Here is a 20652-nt window from a genome sequence, read left to right as displayed (position 1 = left end):
AGGTCTACGTGAAACAGTGTATAGCTCTGGACAGTAGTCAGGTGGCTAAGCAAGTGTGACACACTTGATATACATACTCCTGAGGTCCACAATTTGGAGTCCCCTGCTGCATGGGTGTGTTTGAAATACCCCAGGCACATGTGGCGAATCAGACCAGCAATTGGAACACATATCAAGGGCACACACAGATCACATGTCAGATCTCAGGCATTGTGTAAACAATTGACCCACCCATGAAACACACAACAGAATCACAGTAACAGATGCTGTCCGGAACCTGAAGCACAGCTGACTGCAGGGACACAGTGCCCTAGTGACACAAGCCACAGACTGTAGGGTCCACACCTGTGGATCAGATGAGGAGGGTGCATCACACAATTGAGGGACATGAGTCCTGGACTACAACACCCACGTAATGTGGAAGTGTGACCAGGCCAAAAGACTGCAAATAGCATGTCAGACATAGTACACAGATTAGGCATGGACTTACCCCCTTCTTGCTGCTTTCTGGCCTTCAGCTGCCCATCCAGGTCTGGGAAGACCACCGCCAGTATCCTGAGCATGTGGGGGTTCAGGGTTCGGTGTCCGCCCCTCCTGCGAAGAGGCGACAGCTTCAGCTGGACCCTTGCGATTCTCCGGGTCCAGCCCCGAAGGTCCTGCCACCTCTTCTGGCAGTTTCAGATCCGGTGCTTGTAGACCCCCACTGATCGAACTGCCCGGGTGATGGTCAGCCATATCTCCTGCTTCTGGTGGGCATCAACCTGTGAGGATGACAAAGTTAAAAGTCCATTAACACACATGCCCCATATCTGTGCTGCACACAGTTGGATATACATGTCGTCATCACAAAGGAGAATGAGTTACACAGGTATTGCACCCATGGAAATGGACAAATGCCCTGCATGTCTGACATGTTAACATTGCCTGGGAAGTTTAAGCTTGCACAAATGCACTTTAGCTGCAGAACACCTGTTCATTATATGTACCTACACACTTTGGGGGATGAAAGTACTCAGTGAGTACGCTTGCCACTGGTGTACACACTGCTAGTACTGCTAGTCAGATAACATGCACAATTAGGAAGGCAGTGGACTGCACACTCACCTGCTCCCCTGGTTTCCCATACAGCTTGCTGTACTGTGGAAAGAGCCCGCCCAGCAGGGCCTGGTTCTCCTCCTCAGTGAAGGCTGGGGCCCTCTCCAGAGTACATGCCATAGCAGTAGCCAGAGGATGCAGAGACAGCAGCAGTGGTATCAGAGATGTGGTCCAGTAGCATGTAGTGCAGGCAAGTGAGCTCCCTGGGGGCCAACCAGCCTTATATCTGTGCTGCATAGGCAGAATCTGTGCCATGTGTCCCAAGTGATAGGTCCAACATGGTTGCATTCTATGAATCTGGCCAATCCATGGAATTGTACGACTCGTACACGTCTTCCGCATCGTTCAAATCTTCACCTTCATAAAACCCTAGTAATTGCAACATTGTTGTAGGCATCCAACTGAATTTCCAGTGCACAACTCGTCCAAGTTTTGAATCCGCTTCCGTCTCCATGACAGTCCAGAGCCAATGGGTGCGCACGGCTCGGTCAACTGACTGTACAACGCGTAGTTTGAAAATACACACGCACCCGTCTCCATACGATTCAATGGCCAAGGCGTGCGCAGGTCTCGGTCCTTGCCTGCATGACGCGTATGCATGATAGTCACCCGCATCGGTTCGCATTGTAGTCAATGGCTAAGCGTACGCACGGCTCAGTCCTGAACTGTGCAATGCGTACGCATGAGGGTCACCCGCGTCAGTTCGCATTGCTGTCAATGGCTAAGCATACGCATGGCTCAGTTCTGGACTGTGCAATGCGTACGCATGATAGTCACCCGCGTTGCTTCGCATTGCAGTCAATGGCTAAGCGTACGCACAGCTCGGTCCTGAACTGTGCAATGCGTACGCATGATAGTCACCCTCGTCGGTTCACATTGCAGTCAATGGCTAAGCGTACGCATGGCTCGGTCCTGAACTGTGCTATGTGTATGCATGGTAGTCACCCGCATCGGTTCGCATTGCAGTCAATGGCTAAGCGTACGCACGGCTCGGTCCTGAACTGTGCAATGCGTCCCTGTAGAAGTCACCCGCGTCAGTTGACATTGGTGTGACTTTTTGATGGCTTCCACACAGAATTACTTGCCAAGGACTCAGGTGCACACCTAACACACTACAGCCTGTGCCACACTGTGTTCCATGGCATGTAAGGCTGCAGTACCTGTGTGTTTTAGGGGGGACAACATTTGGTTTGTTGTGTGGCACTTTTGTGCAGCCACTACCAGGCTGTGCACGTGTTCATGGGGACAGAATCCTTTGTGTGTTGTGCACATTACCACTGTGATGTGCAACTGTACTGTTATGGTCATTAGTCATGGACAGAAGTTGCAGGTTGGATATGTTTAGGACATGTCGCATACAGTCCTGGGTGGGATGGTATCTACGTCACAGTGAGACCTATAGCCCCAATTCTGATGTACACCCACAGTCTGTGTGCATGTTGTGTCTCAGATGTGGCTGATCAAATGTGCCCAATGGGAGACAGTCTCCACATCCATGTGCTTTGTGCATCAACATTGATGTTGTGTGTGTGTCTACGAGACGTCCATGTAGGGCCTGCAGAGACAACAGTGGCCACTACCTGTGGGACTCACGGTTGTTTTGTGGTGTGTACATGATACGCCATGTCATGCCAGTGTCCATGTGGCAATTCAGGGACCCTGGGTATCTGCATGTCAAAGAGCTGTGATGCCTGGGAGCCATCAGGCCTCACTTGTCACTGTGGTGTGTGTTTGTAACGTGACAGCAGTACATAGGTACTGTGACACAGCCCAATGATTGGCCATTGCACTACATGGAACTTATGTCGACATGTGGACTTGAGATGCGAGGTGATGTGCATGTAGGTGACATATGTGTCCATACCCAACAGCACACACCTCAGTACATTGTGTATTGTCATGATGTATCATGTGATATTTTGCTTTGTCATAGCCACATGGGTGGATGAATCGACAATCTTCCTTTGTTCATCTCTGTACTGCAGGGCACCAGCTGTCCATAGACCGTTCTCATACCTTCAAACCATGCAGGAACGCGACTGCATCTGACGGTACCGCTTCACCAAGCCACTGATTGAGGAGTTGGTGGAGCAGTTGGCGCCACATCTGCTACCTGGCCGGACATACCCTATAGGACTGGCCCCAGAGGTGAAGGTGATGTCAGCCCTACACTTCTTTGCTACTGGTACCTTCCAGTAAACTGTGGCTACTGCTGGTGGTATGTCGCAAACTATGTTCAGTTGTGTGCAACGCGATGTCTTGGCGGGGATGTTGCATTACCTTGACCTGTACATCAAGTTTCCTAGCCCAGGTCAACTCACTGAAATAAAGGATGCTTTTTATACACTGGGGAGGATGCCGAACGTCATCGGATCTATTGATGGTATACATGTGGCCCTGGTACCACCATGGGCACATGAGCAGGCATACCAGAACAGGAAACACTTCCACTCCATCAATGCTCTGGTGGTATGTCTTGCAGACATGTGTATCACACATGTGTGTGCATGTTTCCCCGGTTCTGTGCACAATGCCTACTTCATGAGGAGTAGTCACATTGCAACGCTGCTGTCACAAATGCCAGAAGAGCATGCCTGGCTTGTCGGTGTGTACTGACTGTTAACCATTGTGTGTGTTTGGCAATGTTGTATTTCACCCTCTTTCAAAACTCAGCTAATTGTTCAATTGTTTGTATGTAGGTGACTCTGGATACCCCAACATGCTGTGGTTGCTGACACCCCTCAGGAACCCTGTGACACCAGCCGAGATGAGGTACAATGAGGCACATGGGCAGACCAGGAGGGTGATTTAGCGGACCTTTGGTCTCCTGAAAAGCCGCTTCCGCTGCCTGGACAAGACCGGAGGGGCCCTCCCATATGAGCCTGCAAAGGTGTGCAAAATTATCCTTGTATGCTGCGTGCTATACAACATGGCAGTACGGAAGAAGTTACCTCTCATCCAGGATGACGATGACCTACCTCCGCCACCTGCGGAGGATCCAGGCCTGGGCCACGATGCCAGTGATGATGATGATGATGATGAGGGTGACGTCCGAACACAGCTCATCAGCAACTCCTTCACCTGAATGTGAGTTTACAGGGTTGTTATGTCAATGTATTGAGTTAGCCTGAAATGTGTTGGGGCTGCTCTGTTGCTGTTTGAGTGTGTCTGTGTGCCACTTGACTGGATGCGTGCAGTGATGTGTCCTTTCAGGTGGTCTGTACTCCACAATAGTGTCAAACTGCTAACTTGTTTCTGTGTAGGTTTATTTTGACATGTTTTGTGCATGTGTATTGCATTTCTCTGCTGTGCTTTTGACTGTGTCTTGTGTCTGTCCTTCCCAGGGTACTTTGCCTGTTGTTTGGTCAACACTGACCCCCAACACCCAGAATCCAACACCAGTGTGGAAGTTGTCAATTCCCATCAAGTGATGTACCCCTGGACTTCAATTCTCCGACACTTTGTGACCGTGTGTCCACTGTAACGTAGAACTACCTTGCTACTATTGTGGAATAAACATGTTGCTGATCTGTAATGAACCTGTGCTACGCTTTGTTATATGCGTTGTCTGTCTTCACACATCTGAGTGACATTTGCTTACCGCACCTGTGGGATTGTTACCACTGACTGTGGATAGGTGTGGTGTCTGTGCATTCCAATGTAATTCAGGTCAACATCATTGTGTGGGATGAGTTACATGGACATGGTGAGTATGTGTTGTGGTGCCATAGTGGAGTGTCTCCCTCACATATGTCACATCACCATGACTCACATAACAGTGATCACATTGTTGTAGTATTTGGCATGCACTGTGTTGTTTAGCAAATCAACATCTCCATGACACATGACAAGTTGGAATCACAACAGAGGCAAGTATAGTGTACTTGTGAGTTTATTTACAAGGATGGGTGTTGGTGGTGAGTGATGTGTGTGTGAGGGTGCAAGTGAGGGTGGGTGTGTGTCGGTTTTGCTAGGTGTATGTGTGAGTGCTTTTTGTGAGGTGCTAATGGTGTGAAAGTTGTGTGATGGGTGAGTTGTAAGTGTGTCTGTGGTTGCTGTGTGATGGTGTTCTCTGCTGGCTGTTGTATTCAATTTGCAAAGGATCATGGTAGTGATTGGTGTCCTTTATATAGGTGCAGTTGTGTGTGTGTCTTTGTTCAAATTTTTTTTTTGTTGATATTTATTGACTTTGTCATTGCTTGTTTGGCCCTTTTTTGTATTTTTTCCTTTGGGTTTTCTAGGCATGAAGGAGACGTTCTTCTGACCGAGACAGACGGTGATGTTGGCTCATGCGGGTTTTTCCGGGTCTTTCACGCTGACTTTCTTCTGTGTTTCATACGCGTCGGTTGCGGAGATCTCTATCGCTTCAGGTCCCTGTTTTCTGTGCGTGTCGGTCATGCGGCTTGGGCTCCGTGCGAGTCGGTCTGGTTTTACACGCATTGCATCGTACTGCGTGTACGTGTCGGTCGGGTTCATTCCTGGTGAGTGTCGGTCGGTGCTAATCGCGTCCGTTTTCTGGGTGAATCACTGTTTTCCCTACGGCTCGGTCATACAGCTTGTATTCCATACGTGTCGGTTGTAATTCACACACGTTGTATCATACTGCACGGGTCATACGGCGCCGGACCGTGTCGGTTGGTCTCCGTTCCGGGTCCTTGTTGGTCGGGACGTTTTGCGGCCGGAATCGGCCCCAAAATGTTTAAAAATGATCTATAGGTAAAAAAGCTCTATAAGTCTAAAAAGTCAACATACTGTCAGACCAACTGAGCACGCCGAAAGTCATAAGGCTTAGTGAGAGCAGAAGAGGAAAAATAAAACAAAAATGATGATTTTGATTTCCAGTTTTAGTTGTTTTCGAAAAAAGCCACATTGTTCCCAGCACATGGAGAGCAAATGTTTGTGTGTCCTGTGCAGGAGATTCAACATCACTGTTGCCTGCCTTTGCAGACGACGGTCCCTGTAACACCTCTTGGATCAGGTCAATGGAGCAAAGATGATCTTCTCCGGTTCCCACAGCCATTGCTGAGGTAGAGGTTGATGCCTGTAAGCATGGTGCAGAGCCGGTGCCGATCACAACAGGAGCTGAAGCATCCCGTGGTGGCTCTAAGAATGCTGACATCAGGATTGGAATACACTGAGGACACTGCACTACATGGGCCTTTAACGGGTCCAGCAATACATCCACGTCCGGAGGCGCAACTGATGGAAGTGTTAGACAGATGTCCAACACGCTTTCTTGTCCGCAGATTAAGCAGAGGAGTACAGGCAAGACACAGTCAACCCAGACTGATCTGAATGACAGAAACCAGTGCTCACTTAGGGGGCCATTATGATGTCGGGCGGTGGCGTTCCGCCCAACATCTTTGCCCGCCCACCAGCAATTTACCCCCCGCCCAATTACAATGGCAGGGGACACAGTGGCAGACAGAAAGACTGTCTGCCGCTTTACCGCAGGCAGGCAATCGTTCCAATATCCTGCCGTGCGGTCCTGGCCCATAATATGGTGGCGGTGCCTAGCAGGCACAGCCTGCCAGACTATGATATGTGCGGATTTGTACCTTTCCATGGCGGTGATGCCGCCATGGAAAGGCATTCGGTCTTTGGTAATGGGGACCCTTTGCCGGCCCCCGTGGGGGTGGGGGGTGCACTTGGGGGGTACCTATGGTACCCCCCTACATTGGCATATGCACAAGGTGGCAGGCACCGCGGTGCCTGTCACGTTGTGCATGCCAATGCACAACATGCATTTTTTGCATGTAAGCAGCACCCGCCACAATGTAAAAAATGCGGGATGCGACCGCCATGGTGGTGGCCGCATCCTGATTGGCATGGCAGGACCGCCGCACCTATGGCGTGTGGTCCGGCTTACCGTTGTGGTGGCGGGCCTCGTAATGATGCCCTTAGTTCCCGAAGCTGAGTTGTGCCCAGATGGAGTACCATGCGTTCACAGCAACATCGCTCCAGGAGCGCTTTTTCCATCTCCTTGGTATTTGGGACGTCCATTGTGCAGCAGAAAAATTAAAACCAGGATACCCACTACAAGTAGCAGGATCAGCGGAAGACCTCCAAAAATGCTTCCAAATACGTAGTATAAAAGATGGAATAACTCTGAAAATTGTCTTAAATGTGCTTAATAGCCCAGAACCTATGGTCTTAAATAATTTCACTATCCCACTCGTATCAGACATTTTAAAGATACGATGTACCATTTCCCCGAAATGGAGCGGGAAGTTAGAAGACTAGGGCCTGTATCTCAGCTGAAGACCTTGCAACCTGTAGATCAAAAGTCTTGTGGGCCGAGGTTAAGGCCACCTCTTTCGTTAAGTATGGCTTTCAGTCTGCTCAGAGAATCAAACCGTATTGGGGAAACATTCACCGAAGGCCATAGCAGTGCCTCCCTTACTATGTGGGTTAGTGGAAACAATACTTGCATACACCAAGTAACCCTGGAACTTACTGTGACCAGGTATGCGATGCCTGGCAGCATCCCACAACAACCTTGATCATTCAACATCAAATAACTCCCTCTCAAGAGTAGTTTGAACACCAGATGAATCAAAGCAACTGGGGACCCTTTCAAGTGACAAGATAGGTTTGCAAACAAAGCGTTGCAAGCTTTGTGAAGCACAATATCCTGACAAATTAAAGATCCACTTGATGAATTCTCACAGTCTGAACTGCTGAGAAAGACTTCACTGTCACTATTTCTGCATCTAAATCTGTACGGTAACTCCCAAGATTCATGGATGTATTCCTCACCCAACGCTTCATACCTGCATACCTGGTGGAACTGTAGAAAATATTGAAATTGTTTTCACTGGCAATGTTATATGGCCATGGATTAACCATTCTGTGGAGTGTGATTCCGCCACGGTGAAACGTAATTGGTCTAATTTTTCAATGTGCAACATTGTATATTTTGCATCTCTTCGTGCCATTGTAGTCTGCCTTTTCGTTAAATTAAAAGCAGAAGACAGAGACGTTCGGTTGATATATCGCCAAGGCACCTGACCAGAGGGCAATGATTGTAACGTCCAGCTTAGTAACAGAACTGATGGTAGCTGTGATTGCCCATGTTGAAGAATGGACAAATCCTGTTCCATAATATCTTTAGCAGAAGACACAATGTTGCCAAGTGAATAAATCCTTGATGTTAGTGTAGTCATGCCATTGTCGACCACACCCAAAGCCTTTTCGAGGTTAGCCCTATCAGTTTCATGTAATCTCTCCACAGCCTCCTTTTGAGAGATCTTCCATACTTCGTTGTAAATAGCCTATAAGAAGTGTTTTCGACGTGGTTCTCGAGGACCTAACAAAATATCCCTTAGATGCATGACATCTGAAAGTAAGGATAAGTGTTGTTTCACCTGGGACAGTGTTGAGGTTTTTAGCCAATCTAGGCATGACTTTCCGACACTGTAAGATGTCACCACCTCGATGTTCCTGTTGGACATAGCGTTGATCAGGCCTATGGATACTAAACCCTTCGGGCGTGCCCCTTGACTGACACCTATTTGTGTCTATAGGCCAAACCAACCATCCCTTCCAATTGGGGTCTGATGAATTGTATGAACCATCATGTATAATGTCATCCAGCTTATCCTCACTGTGCTGTGTATAATTTTGCCATCCCTCAAAGTGTGACAGCAAAGGAATCTGAGGTGTGTTCATGTCCTTCATCATGGCTAGTCCAAGACAGGAAGTTTATTGCACTGTATGGTTCAGTAAGAAATCTGTTGTGGTATGGGACAAGCTCTAAATAATGCTTTAGTTCCTTGAACCTGCCAATCTTTAGTCCCCCAGGGCCTGATTCACAGAACTAACTTAAGACATAATCCTAAACTTACTGCCATTACTCATTTTAGTATTCACAGAAGGCACTTACTCATTTTGGTATTCACAGAAGGCACTTACTCATTGATGAGTAAGTGCTTTCTGTGAATACCAAAATGAGTAAGTGCACTTACTCATTTTGGTATTCACAGAAGGCACTTACTCATCAATGAGTAAGTGCCTTCTGTGAATACCAAAATGAGTAAGTGCCTTCTGTGAATACCAAAATGGTAGTAAGTTTAGGATTTTGTCTTAAGTTAGTTCTGTGAATCGGGCCCCCAGATCGATTTTGTGTCTATAGTGTCCCTCCAAAAGTCGAACCCTTGTAAAGACAGCTGGGAAATGAAGGAAGCAGAGTATATCTGTTTTGTGGTTATGCAGACATAATATCGAATTTTTATTATCGACCTACACTAATATCGAGTTTTTAACATCGTAGGGACAGAATATCGATGTCAAGAAAATCGGTGACCAGAATATCGACCTTAAGGTAAGTAATATCATTTTTTTTAATATCGAAGTAAGTAATATCGAAGTAAGTAATATTGAAGTAAGTAATATCGAAGTAAGTAATATCGTTAGCAAAAATATCGTTGTTAATAATATCGATATTTATATTAGTGTTATGTATTTTAGTATGTATTTTATATGTATGTGTTAAACATTTTTTGTAATGTTTTTTAACTATTTTTATATATATGAATTAAATGTTTAGAAATTAGTAATTTTTTTTAAAGTACATTTTGCATTTTAGTATCAAAGCGGGTTGTGGGTTTATAGGGGAATAGGGTGGGAAGTAACTTAATTAAAATTAATTCATTAATGTGTTTTATTTATTGTTATTCATTATTAATTTATTGTTAATTAATTATTAATTGTTAATTAATGTATTATTTTTATTTATTTATTGTTATTGTTAATTCATTTATTGTTAATAATTATTAATTGGTAATTACTTTTTATTAATTGTTTAATTGATAATTAAATGAAATGTGTTATTTTTATGTGTAGCGGTTTGTGGGTTTATAGGGGACTAGGGTGGGAAGTAATTTATTATAATTATGTACATTTTAATTTGTATTAATTGGTATTGATTATTAATTTATTGTTAATTAATTATTAATTGGTAATTAATTTTTATTAATTGATTAATTGATAATTAAATTAATTGTGTTATTTTTTGTGTGTAGCGGGTTGTGGGTTTATAGAGGAATAGGGTGGGAAGTAATTTATTATAATTAAGTAATTATACATTTTTCTTAATTGGTATTGATTATTAATTTATTGTTATGTTATTTAATTAAATATACATTTAATTTCATTGGTATTTATTATTAATTTTTTTGTTAATAAATTATTAATATGTTATTTATTTTACAAAAATATTTTAATTAATAAGTATGTTAATTTAACCCCTACGCAATCCAACATTTTCCACACTGTTACACTCACTGGAGTTAGAATAGTAATTTTAACCCTAACGCTATCCAACACTTTCCCTACTGTTGCACTCACTGGAGTGGGAATAGTAGTTTTTACGCCTAAGCTATCCAACACTTTCCCTACTGTTGCACTCACTGGAGTGGGAATAGTAATTTACATCCCTATGCTATTCAACAATGTCCCTACTGTTGCACTCACAGGAGTGGGAATAGTAATTTATACCCCTACGCTATCCAAAACTTTCCCTACTGTTGCACTCACTGGTATGGGAATAGTAATTTTAACCCCTACGCTATCCAACACTTTCCCTACTGTTGCACTCACTGGAGTGGGAATAGTAATTTTTACCCCTACGCTATCCAACGCTTTCTCTACTGTTGCACTCACTGAAGTGGGAATAGTAATTTTTACCCCTACGCTTTCCAACACTTTCCCTACTGTTGCACTCACTGGAGTGGAAATAGTATTTTTTACACCTACGCTATCCAACACTTTCCCTACTGTTGCACTCACTGGAGTGGGAATAGTGATTTTAACCCCTACGCTATCCAACACTTTCCCTACTGTTGCACTCACTGGAGTGGGAATAGTAATTTTTACCCCTACGCTATCCAACACTTTCCCTACTGTTACACTCACTGGGGTGGGAATAGTAATTTTTACCCCTATAATATTCAACATTTTCCCAACTGTTGCACTGTTTGGAGTTGGAATAGTAATTTTATTCCTTCTGCTATCTAATATGCTTTGTATTATTTTAGTTAATGTAGTATATAATTAATTAAAAAAATATTTAAAATAATTTTAATCTTTTAATTCGTTATATATATTTATTTATATTATTGTTTTATATGTATAGATGTATTTGTAATTTCTAAGATATTTTTAAACAATTTATGTTATTAAAATAATTATTAAAAAATACTAAGTAAATATATATATTATTTATTATACGTACATGTTTAATTTATTTTTATATTACATATATTAGTTATAATATGTAAACATTTAAAAATATTTTTAACTATATTTATTTTAATTATATGTATTATTTACATTATTTTACATTAGTTTTGTAACTTTAAAAAACCCAATATTTTTAACAACGATATTTTTGACATCGATATATTTTTCTGATATTTTTGTACTTACCATAATGTAGACAGGATGTCGATATTCTTGACCTCGATATTTTTGCGTCGATATTTCTGTAGGTCAATATTCTGACTTTTGATATTCTGTCAGTGATTCCTGTTTTGTGTTAGTAACCCTATTTTTCCCTGCAGGTGTAAGTGCAACTTTGTAATAATATGAGGTCGGATCTGAAGTGTTAAACCCAGAAAACTAACAAAACGTGCACAAACACTTGTTAACTACCTTTCGGTGGTGTCGGGCAATGTTCCCATTGAAGGTAAGTAAACACATTACGTGTGATACTTGCTTTGTGCAAAAATTGATGACCATTATGTTGATAGCAATGCATGGTGTCAAAATCAGATGTATCATCATTACAATTCATTGTTTGAAAAAGCTGCACTTTGTTCTAAATCAGACAGCATGCTATTCACAGTTTCAAAGTCCCAATCATCTTTGAATGTACTGGAGGTGATGATATCTTTCAAAGAAATTTTAAATACATATGGCATTTTCAAAAGTCCAGTGGGAGCAAATATATCATATGAAACTCTATCCCAAACTATTCCTTCAGGAATTGGAACTGCTGTAATGTTCACTAAGGACAGGTCTCTCCGTTCACAATGAGATGATGAATGTGGTTTCAAGACCATGTTCACATGTGGTACTACAGAGCAATCTGGGAGATAATGTCCGTTCAGAAGCAAGAAAAAGACAGCCACTACACCTATCAAGAGGACGAGGAACAGTAGACCATTTGCAATTAAGAGCTGTAGCCAGGGAGAAACAAAGTAAGTCTTTTTCAGCCAAAGGCAGATATTCAGTGTCGTAACACAGGCCGCAGCCCCCGCGGTGCTGGGAGGCCCCAAGCTCCAGGTGGCCCCCTCGGCACAAAACTCTGTTCGGAGAGCTGCTGATTGAGTCCGGAGTTTTGTTACGCCAGTGTAGATATTATGGGGCAGATTTATGTTCCCTGGCGCATCCCTGCAAATCAGCATGGATGCGCCAGGGAAGATGCGTCACGAAAGTTTACCCGTGCGCCACAATAGATGCGCCGCATTTACAATGCAGCGCATCATGGCGCAATGATAAACAGATGCGTGACGCATCTGAAGGCGGAAGATTGGCGCATTGCTGTAGTTGCGTCGCAAGCGCGATGCAGCTCCAGCAAGGCTCGGGGGTGCCCTATCGTTACAATGCTGCGTCAATCCTTACGCCTGCTTCAAGCAGGCGCAGGGTTTTGACGCAGCATGCCCGGAAAAGTGACTGAGTGAAATCTTGTAGATTTCACTCAGCCACTTTTTGGAGGCGTTCCTGCGCCGGAACGCCCCCCCCCCCCCTGTGCAGGTACACCCACATGTGGCGCAAGATTTACAACGTGACGCATCTCCCTAGATGCGTCACGTTGTAAATGGGGGGCAACGGCGGCGTAAAAGTGGCGCAAGTCCGTTATAAATCTGCCCCTATATACTTATACTTTTGGGGAAACAGGAGCTGGCGGTGACTCAGGTTCACTTGGATTCAGAGAGAAGGTGTTCAAAAAATCAAAAAAGTAGCCAGCTGCTGTTCGATCTATCTTTGGTAGCTCAGCAGGTTTTGTTGTGCTGGCGGTTGACTCATTTTGTGACATATTCACATAGATATCGATATTAGGCCGAATTGAGATGTGTGTGTCATTTTAATTTTGTTGTTGTTCAGTTTTAATAGGCATGACTTCCATTCCATTGTTGGCAATTCTGTTACTTCGTAGAGTAGACTCTTCGAATCTTATTGGCCTTTCTTTCTGAACTTCCTGTATGGTAGCGAGAGGAGGTCGGCGGCTACCCAGGAGCCCATGCGGCCTGCTATTCACTATCGGCCACATAGTGTGGTTTGACCAGATCAATGGAGACAAATCTCTTTTCTTTCTTGCCGGCAAGAGTGGGAAGAAGTACTGTTCTCGTTCCTTCAACAGCCAGGACTGGTACAGGCATTCTATAAGATGGCCCAAATTCTTTTTTGTCCACAATTTTTTCTCTGACCAGGTCCCTGATCTTTGGGACCCAGGCAGGTCTTGCCAGAAAAGCTTTCACTTACCCAGAGCTGGTGCGTTTTACTTGGACATTGCTTTATAATGCCTGGATTTCATTGGGTTACTGTAAAACAGCCAAATGATCATTGATGTCAAATGCTTTTCATCCGCCACTGTACTGCCACAATCGAGGTCAGGTACCCACATCCTTGTCCCACACAGGACCTGGTAAGGAGTACGGCCTCCCAGGGAGCTTTTTGGCATGTTATTAAGTGCCCTCTGGACCCCATATAGGTGATTGATCCAACTGCCACTCGAGCCTAATACTCTTGCTGTTAAAGAGTGCTTTAAGTCTTGGTATTTCTTTTCCACAATCAAATTCCTCCTCTCCCTCGCACCATATGGGTACTGCTTGATAGGAGTGCGCATGCACGTGCGTCCCGCGCATGCGCACTTCAATCAAGCAGTACCCGTATGGGGAAGAAGAGGAAGAGGGCAGCCCGGGGACGCCGCTGTAAACAGGTAAGTGTTTTAACTTTTTTTAAATTACTTTTAACTTATATCATTAATGAGGGAGTGGAGGTGGGCGGCGGGCCAGCTCTGTTCCGCTGCGGAGTGTGCGGGGATTTGCCTACTCCGCGTTCCGCAAAGAACGCGGAGTAGGCAAATCTCCACAGACTCCACAGGCGGAGCGGAGCTCTCAGCTCACCCTTACATAGGACAATGCCTCCTCATCAAAATTTTGAAGCAACTCTGTTACTCTTGCTGAGAACAGCCCGGGGCTATTTTATACCTTTGGGACAGTCGACAGAATTGACGTTGGGAGCCTAAGGCTGAAAATGCAGTCAAACATCTGCTTTCAGGTGCTCTATCCTGGCAGGAGAATCCATTTGAGATATCTGGGGGTCGATTCTGATCCTGTATTTTTTTCCCCCGTACGACTCGTATCTGTACATTTTTCCATACGAATCGTACGAGTCCCGTCCGACCCATGAAGTACGATTCGTATGTGAAAAATACATACGAATCCGCCCCATCCGTACGAATTAGAGTCTGGAAAAGTTGTACGACACGGACCCGGACACGTTTCCATACAAATCGTAAAAATAGAGTCCGAACGTACAAGTACGATCCGGACCGGCTTACCGAATTACGATTTGCACGGAAAACATCTGTCTCGTACACGGGAATGACTTCTACATATGCAATGGCGGTGTACGCACTGTACATAAGCGATGGCGGTGTACGCACCGTACATAAGGGATGGCGGTATATGCACCGTACCCAGCAATGTCGGGGTACGCACCGTACATATCAATGGCGGTGTACGCACCGTACAGAAGTGATGGCGGGGTACGCACCATACCTATCAATGGCGGTGTACGCACCGTACATAAGCGATGGCGGAGTACGCACAGTACCTATCAATGGCGGTGTACGGACCGTACATAAGCGATGGCGGGGTACGCACCGTACCTATCAATGGCAGTGTACGCACCGTACATAAGCGATGGCGGGGTATGCACCGTACCAAGCAATGGCGGTGTCCACACCATACATAAGCGATGGTGGTGTACACACCGTACCTAGCAATGGCCGTGTAAGCACCGTACATAACCAAAGTCCGTATACGCACCATACATACACAACGCATGGGGGGGTGTGCCTGTACGACTCGTACCTCTGTGCCGTACTGAAGCACGGACACTGTAAAACTGCACAAGGAGGGTCTATTCGACTCGCACAACACAACAAAACACGTCTACACTGCACAAAAAATGGAAAGGACTGACCTGGACACAACCAAACAGGCAAACAGAGGGGCAAACTCACAACCACCCCTTATAACACACCCACCAAAAATTAAAACTGAGCCACACCCACTAATTGACCAATAAAAAGGGCCCACACACACAAACCATGAGCCTTTGCAACAGACTCACTGCAGATAGACAGCACACACAAACAACTGCACCCATCCACCTTAACTTACACACCTTCACACAACCACCTTCACACATACCCCCTCTTCACATTCAGACACACACCATCACATTCAGACCCACACACCCACAACCATCCACACCCTCACCCCACACCATGCCCACAGACAAGAATCCAAAGTTCACAAGGGAGGAGCTGGAGATCCTTGTCAATGAAATCATCAGAGTCGAGCCACAGCTGTTTGGAACATTGGTCAAACAGACCACTATAGCCAAAAAATCACGCCTGTGGCAGAGGATTGTCGATAGGGTGAATGCTGTTGCACCCATCAGAAGGACCAGGAACGATTGCCAAACCAGGTGGTACGATCTGCGGAGGGCGGTCAAGAGAAAAATGACTGAGGACTACGCCCAGAGCAACATCACTGGAGGTGGGGCGCCCCGCAGACCAGTACATTACCATCCCTGGAGGAGAAGGTGATGGCCATGCTTCCGCCAGTGGGAGTACATGGACTCCAAGGACTGCCATAGCCTGGTGAGTACACAAACAACTTACGTAACAGGGGGGTAATGGCATTCACACCCCAACTACACCAAATGCACGCAACTACCCCCAAGCCATCACCGGCCACAACCAAAGTCAAAAACAACGCTAATGCCAATAACATGTGTATGCCCCATTGAGAAAGCAAGGCCATGATATGTCCCATGCTACACGAAGCACCAACCCAAGAATGGATGTCCGGTATGCTGGGAGGGTGGGTGCCACAAAGCGCTTTTTCTAAATACAAATCAGACACAATTGCCCTCATCCCATATGGCCCAGCTACATACCCATGCACCATGCGCAATGCACAGGGATTGGGAAAGTACTGACAAGATAGCGCACACTCGGCCCTGGTGTAGGCAGCACAAGGCCCTCCTGTGACCAGTGCAAACACAAACACCAAGACAACAAGGTCAGATATCTAGGACAGGAACTCACACTCACTGTCATGGCAGCATGCTCCATGGGGGGACAGCTACACCGCCTGGGAGACCCAGGGCCAAATCCCACTACCCCCACCAGCAGGCCCTGTCACACACATCCCTTACACAAGCAAACACCATCAGGACAGGCAATGGATTTACCCACTGTCACAATGGACATGCAACACAACAAGACCAATACATAGGCGAAGAAGCACCCAAGCTGTAATTCGACATGTCAAAGACCCAGGAGAACATATCAATCTGTCCCCTGCAACATACCCATCCACAAGTGAACATTGAGGAGAATGCTAGGCACATACAACTACCTGGAGGAACAGTGCCAACTTGAATGTGTATGAAACATGTATTTTGCATGAAACGGCATTAACATTGTCTGTCTCTCACACACAGGGCAACGTGATGAACATCCCCCCAACAATGGGGGTGAAGAACCACAGTCACAGGCTCGGGAAGAACCTGATCCCACCGGCAGCGACGCATCTCAACACTCCGTGGATGACACTGACCGACCTGGACCCTCTGGTGTCCAAACCCCTGCAGTACCTGGTTCAGGGACATCTGTGGCAACCACCACCCCCATGACTGCCACATCCCAGGAGACCCCGAGGAGCCCTGCCCACACTGAACAACTGAGCCTGTCTGACCAGGAGGAACAAGGTGCAACGGGCACCCAGGAGGAGGCAGACAACACCGCCACTGCCATCCCTCAGGGGTCCCGTAGACCTGATGTGCCCACAACAGCAGCCCAGGCTTGTGTGGGCAGGGGTGGTGGGAGTGGAGGACGGCAGAGGCGAGAACCTGACCAGCCAGCTGAAGGGACCGGTATGTCACACATACAGGACATCATGGACGCATACCGGCGGGACACCAGGGAGTTGATCCAAGTAGTGGTGACCCTCACAGACATCAAAAAACAGCAGGCCGAGCAACACGCCAGTCAACAACAACACCAAGGACGGATGGAGGCAAGACTGGCCGAGCTCCTGGCGGTGCAAAGGGACATTAGCCATTCATTCCGTCGGATCGCCAACAACATGGCCAACACTCCCTGTGCCACCAGGTGAAGAACACCACCAGCCACAGGGAGGGAGGAGGAGGAGGATTTGTCCGACGGAGCGTCCCATGCACCGTCAAGGCCTGCATCTGAGGGTCCCCCGAGGAAGGTGGGTCGTCCACGGAAAAGACCATGAGAGGCATCCGCCCATCGACATCTCCCAGGTCACCTGGCCTGGCACCTGGCCTTCATGTGCGACAGCATCACCTCATTGACTGACATCATCTGCCACATGGACTTGCTGGTCACAGTCTGAACTATGATGCCAAACACTGTGGCATGGACTCTGATGACTTCAATTACCAAGGATCCCATCTCCCCCTGTGAACTTTGGATTCTAAGGTCCCTGTATAGCACCTTTTTCTGTGCACAAATCACGCCCCAGAGCCAAAAATAAATATTCTACATTTTAATTTTTATGTTTCCGTCATTTAGCATGAGTCCACAACATACGTGTGGGGATATGTCAAAGTATGCCTGAGTGCGGAACTAACTCCAGCCATCCATACACTGGGATCTGAGTCTGGTCGAGGACACACATGGGTCACAATGTAACAGCAAATACAGACATGGAACCCAATACTCACCCGTGATGTCCCCAAGCTGCTGATGGGGGGCTTGCAATACTGAGTATCATGAAGGTGTAGGGCTCATGGGTCATGTTGAGGTTCCCGGGGAGGGAGTCCCTGGTCTGTTTTGCGAGGTGAGACAGTGCCACAGGTGAGGCAGCAGCAGGTGGAAGGGGTGACAAATTACGCTAAAAGTAGCACACAAAGACAAGGAGGTCAGAAAGGCACATTGCAACAGGTGTATGTAAAGGAAGGAGTGTCAGGTTACTCATGGGTCACTACGAGAAAATGTATGAACAATCACCAAAAATTAAGGCCACAGGATCAGGCAACAGAATGCGGACCTGCGCACAGGAGACACACCATCATCAGGCGTTCACGTCCCGTTGTGGGGATCAACCTGCAGAAATACATACCCAACCAGGTACTACTTGTATAATAGAGATCATTAGCCATGAAGCACTGCATGCATGTTGCCGAAGTACACATACACACAGATGCTCAATCTTTGACAATTATGCCATAGATGACGCATGCAAACTGGCAAGAGAGCTGCAGTGACAGAGATGAGGCACTTTGGATTGTGCTGAACTCCTTTATTACCCATACACACACGAAGGGATATGCATCCATATGAACAGACTCACAGGTCAGTTGACACAACATGTGGGACATACGCTGGACACCACCTTCACAACACGGATGATGTCAATCCCAATGAACTGGCACACAAGTTAAGGGGATAAACCAAACATATCCTGCTGCACACGGAGAGGATGCAATTCCCCATAGAGCCTGTTGTTGTGAGGTCCCACACTATGTCCACCCGTAGCATCCGCAATGTTTCAGAGGCAATGTTTACACACATTGATGCCTTCATCAGACGCCACACTCCACTACAGATGACTGTCAAGAAGGGTGACTATCATGTCATGGGAGTGATGCTACATGTGATTTGTTCCATGGTGAGAATACATGTATGCATGGTACCACAACATGCACAGGAGCAAGCCCACACATTCCTAACCCGTACCACCACCAAATAGCCTTGCTGCAATCCTTACCCAAACTGACATTTCCAAATGTCCGTGCATGGAACGCTGATTCAGCACACGTTGAAATACTCATGAGGAATAGCAGGAGGACAACGATGACACGAGCAGACAACATGCGCAAAACCCTGTGAATGACAGACACACAAGAAGTCACCTAAAACCATTTTTGCCGCACACATGGACATTTACAAAACATGAACAATGTTGGACACATGTAAAGTTGAAAGGCAGTCTCGCCGCCAAACTGTGTGGCATGACATCATCACTCGAGTGACACATCAGAACACACATCAAAGTCAATTAGCATTCATTCAGCTGTACACACAAATTGCAACACATGCCACTCAATGCTACAAGCTTCCACACCCATACCCAGTCACTCACCATCATGAGAAGAAGTTGCGTATGAGCTGACTCCGGATATCATCCTCCTACTCCTCCTCACTAGCCTCGTGACCAAGCCCTTGATCCTCCACGGGTGGATGTTCCTCTTCATATGGATCGAGGATGAGTGGCACTGCCTTGTCAACTGCCATGTTGTGCAGCATGCAACACACGAGGAATATTTTGCAGACCTTCTCCGTGGCATAAGGGAGGGACCCGCCTGTCTTGTCCAGGCACCGGAATCTGCTCTTCAGGAGTCCAAACGTCCTCTCAATCACGCGCCTGGTCTGCCCGTGTGCATTGTTGTACCGGTCATCTGCAGCAGTTCTTGGGTTGCGGAGAGGTGTCATCAGCCATGACATGATGGGATAGCCAGAGTCTCCTACATGGAAACATCATGTAAAGAAGTGGGTCAGGAGATGGTGTAAGAGACAAACATACCGCAACACACAGGACAAAAAGAGTATACCCACCAACAAGACATGCTCGTTCGTTGTGCAGCCGCAGCATCATTTGTGGCACCCTGCTACGCCTCATGATGTAGGCGTCGTGTGCTGATCCTGGAAAATGTGCACAGACATGGGAAATAAGCATGTTAGCACGACACACCACAAGGGCATTTATCGAGTGGTAATGTTTGTGGTTGCGATAGGCTTGCTCCTGTGCCTGTGGTGGTACGAAAGCCACATGTGTACCATCAATGGACCCAATTACATGGGCCATCCCTCCCAGGGCATAGAAATCACCCTTGACATCTGTCAACTCCTCTGGAGTGGGAAATTTGATGAATTCATCAAGGTGTCCCAACATGGCTGCTAAAACATCACGCAAGACACGGCTGAACATGGTCTGTGACATCCCACCCACATCACCTATGGTCAATTGAAACGTACCTGTGGCAAAAAAATGTAAGGCTGCCATCACCTTCACCTTGGGGCTCAGCTCAGTAGGATACCTGTGTTGCGGTTGGAGGTCTGGTGCCAGCTTGTCTGTCAAGTCCTCAATCAACTGCTGAGTGAATCTGTACCGGCGGATGCAGGCACGTTCCCTCATGGTACCCAAGTCTGGCATTAGTCTTGGGACAGGTGGTGCCCTGCAAAACATTGTTTAGAAGAAGGAAGATTGAGAGTGGGGAAAC

At 46.3% G+C, this 20652-nt stretch overlaps 1 long non-coding RNA gene across 7 annotated transcripts in view; it reads right to left on the bottom strand.

The window, feature by feature from the left end:
• LOC146810698 (uncharacterized) overlaps positions 1–20652 on the bottom strand; it is a 330854-nt gene that overhangs the window by 86999 nt on the left and 223203 nt on the right. The gene's annotated exons all lie outside the window — the stretch shown is intronic.

The sequence above is a fragment of the Triturus cristatus genome, chromosome 7, assembly GCF_964204655.1.
Source record: "Triturus cristatus chromosome 7, aTriCri1.1, whole genome shotgun sequence".
Lineage (NCBI taxonomy): Eukaryota > Metazoa > Chordata > Amphibia > Caudata > Salamandridae > Triturus > Triturus cristatus.
Note: the sequence above shows the minus strand (reverse complement) of the source record. Positions and strands in the feature narration are given on the sequence as shown.